The following is a 3,242-nucleotide window of genomic DNA, read 5'->3' as shown; positions in this document are numbered from 1 at the left end:
GTGGCCAGGTGGGGTTGGGCTCTTCTCTGAGGTAACCACTGACAGGACAAGAACACAGAGTCTCAAGCTGCATCGGGGAACATTTAGCTTAAACATCAGGAAACATTTCTCCATGGAAGGGGCTGTCAAGGACTGGCATGAGCTGCCTGGAGAAGTGGTGGTCGCCACACTCAGCAGTGTTCACGAAATGACTTGACATGCCACTTAGTCCTATGGTTTACTTGAAAGGGTGGTGTTTGGTCGAAGGTTGGGCTTAATTATCTTGGAAGTCTTTTCCAACACTAATGGATCTATGAAAGTTGTGGAGCAAGAGTCTGTAAGTGCCCCAACAGGAAGTAATGCTGCTCATTACCACTAAAGATTAGATAACATCATAACTGCTGCTCTACCATAGTAAGACCTTATGTAAGCACTTATAATGGGAATGTTCACAGATTAAAAAAGGTCTGTACCAAGGTCTTAACCTTAACTGAAGGAGTAATCCTGTTAACTTTACAAGTTTACTTGCTAAATACATACCACTCTTGTGAAGAATGTGGTATATTATTTAGCCCTAAACAAATTAGAATATGCTAAGGAGATTGGTAGGTGAGGAGACCTTTAAAAGATGAAAAGAGATCACAGATTTGGTTTGAAAATTTGTTTGGGGTACAGAATGAAAGATAGGGGTACAGAATGAAAGATATTCACATTAATTTTTGTTCAAAGTAATCCCACCCTGTGCTAACTTTCATTTCAGCAGGCAGAATAAGCCAGTTTATGAAAATGTCTTTGATTAGCCATTTTCTTTCTGAAGAATGGCTACTGTACATCCCTGGAACACTGCTTCTAGAGCACAACCCCACAGTCTGCTTGCTTTCCCAAGACACTCCTGTGGTGCAGATACAACTGAGATCATCTGGAAAGCCTCTGCACAGAACCTGACAGGCTTTTGGAGACATCTGTACTCCTTCAGCCTAAACTGGATAAGCATCAGCTAGAAAACAAGAAGTTTCTTCAGAAGTTTAGGTGCACTGGTGGTAATACAAGATAAAAGTAAAAGAGGGAGCATGATGATTTCTATTTAAATCATGGTTGCAGCTACTCATAACTTTCTGTCAGAAGGGATGTTCAAAAAGTTCAAGCATATTTTTTTGCTATACAATAAGCTATAGGTGCTCAACAGAGAGATAGAAATAGAGAGAAATAGAGAAGTTAGTACTCAGCTCAACACAGAGTGTCTTCTGCATCTCCCATGAATTTTGTAGTTACTTCAGTTGAATGCTCAGTTTTGAAAACTGGATTTATGTATACTCAGTAACAGTTGTTAATATAAGCATTTTACAATGACTGGTGAAAGCCCTGCAGTCTGCTTTTTACCTGGTTTATTTGCAGTCAGATGTTTAGCACTCTCAAGCCAGAGAGGTGTTACATACAGATACTTCTGCCAAAAACATGTCCTAGAGAAAAAAATTGGTTGAGCATTTTTTCTTTTTTGAAATTTTCTATTTCAGTTCAGTACAGAGCACGGGTGTTACTTGCTGGTGTTAGTACATTCCATTCCTTTGCCATCACTGGCAGCTGATGAAAGGGGCTTTATAAAGATATTTAACAGTTTATTCTAATTCAGTGAGAAACAGTATATCAGATCACTTATTTCACTAAGGTATGAGCCTTAAACCAACTTAATCAATGATATAGGGAAAGGATATAAACTTAGGTTTCTAAATAAGCTGACAAATCAAGTTGGAATTAAAAGGAACAAATTATATAATCTAATTTTCTTTCTGCACAATTACTTTCTGTAATTTCTGGGTCTTTGTTTGAGGCCTGCATTCTCTTGTAGTGAATATTGTTGAGGATGCAAGGATAGCAAGGAACTCTTCCTCAATAAATACTAGTAGTGCTTTTTTACAAATACCAGGCATATGATTTACTTCATGTAGGTTTTTAGATTAAAATATTAATTTGGACATTTAGGCAATATAAGTAAAAAGACCATTAAGGTAACTAATACTTCATTTTAATTGGAGATTTACTTTATTATCACATTTTTATTAAAATAATTATCAGCAAAATTAATTTCCTTCCAAGAAACAAAACACTGAATGAAAAGCAATTCTGAATCATGTGCTAAGATACTGAGTAGTGGTTAAATTTAATCAGTAAGCATTGCATCTAATGAGCCCAGTTGTAGAGCTACTCAATTAATGTACCCTTGTTATGGTGGAGTTAGTCTAAATTAAATGCAAACTAGCACTAAGGAACTAGCCATTTAATCAGCTCTGTTAAGACACTAGTTTTTTTAACCTAATACTACCTAAACTTATTACATAAGGATGAAAATATATCTGTTAGTAAAGGCACAAACTTTATGTGAAAGGCTGAAAAACCTGTTTTACTACACATGTCCAAACAGCAGGTAAATTTTCTTCAGTACTGGCTTAGCCTAGCCAATTTATATAAAAAACAAAACAAACAAAAGGATGGAGCCATCGCTTGAATGAGTGACTCTGCCAAACTGAAGAAATCTTATTAATTTAAATTTGTTGACATGGGCTGAGTGACAAAGCAGCTTGCAAAACAGAGTGAGTGAAATTGAAAATTTAAAAATGCTGTAAGCTTTAAATAAAACATAAAACCATTTTGTGTGTATGTGTGTGTGGGGAGGACCATTACACACAAGTCAGTGTTTGATATGTGGCATATAATTACAGTAAGTAAGTAGAAGGTGCCGAGATACCTGTCAATTATAAGCATGCAGAAAATGAAGATAACATACATAATTCATCAGCATACTGCCCTTTGTTGTTAAGCCAACTGATTTCGCTCCATAACTACTTATTTAAAACAAGACACTTAAATTCAAATGAAACACTGTTACCTCTTTTAAATGTTTATGAAATGTTTTTTAAATGTGCTGTTGTTATTATTACTATTTCAAAATCAGTTATTATACCAATTCAGATGGATGTACATGCATTTCTATATGTTAGCAAGGAATACTACAACTACTTTAAAATTGCTTTTTAAAAGGTGTATGGGTAAATTCAGTTTGATTTCTGTAACATTTAATTCTTGAAGTTAGAGATGGATCTTTAGAAAAAAGCTATTTAGATAAGGGCTACCAGTACATACTGATCAGATATTATGTGGAGGCTTTTCATGCTTTTTTTTCTGTCAAGGAATGTCCTCATTTAAGATTAAGAAAGAAAAAAATTTTAAAATCCAATAGCTACCCAAAAAAAACCAAACAAAACCAA

Source organism: Molothrus aeneus, chromosome Z (assembly GCF_037042795.1).
Source record: "Molothrus aeneus isolate 106 chromosome Z, BPBGC_Maene_1.0, whole genome shotgun sequence".
In the NCBI taxonomy this organism is placed as follows: Eukaryota; Metazoa; Chordata; class Aves; order Passeriformes; family Icteridae; genus Molothrus; species Molothrus aeneus.
This window is presented reverse-complemented; position numbering follows the sequence as displayed.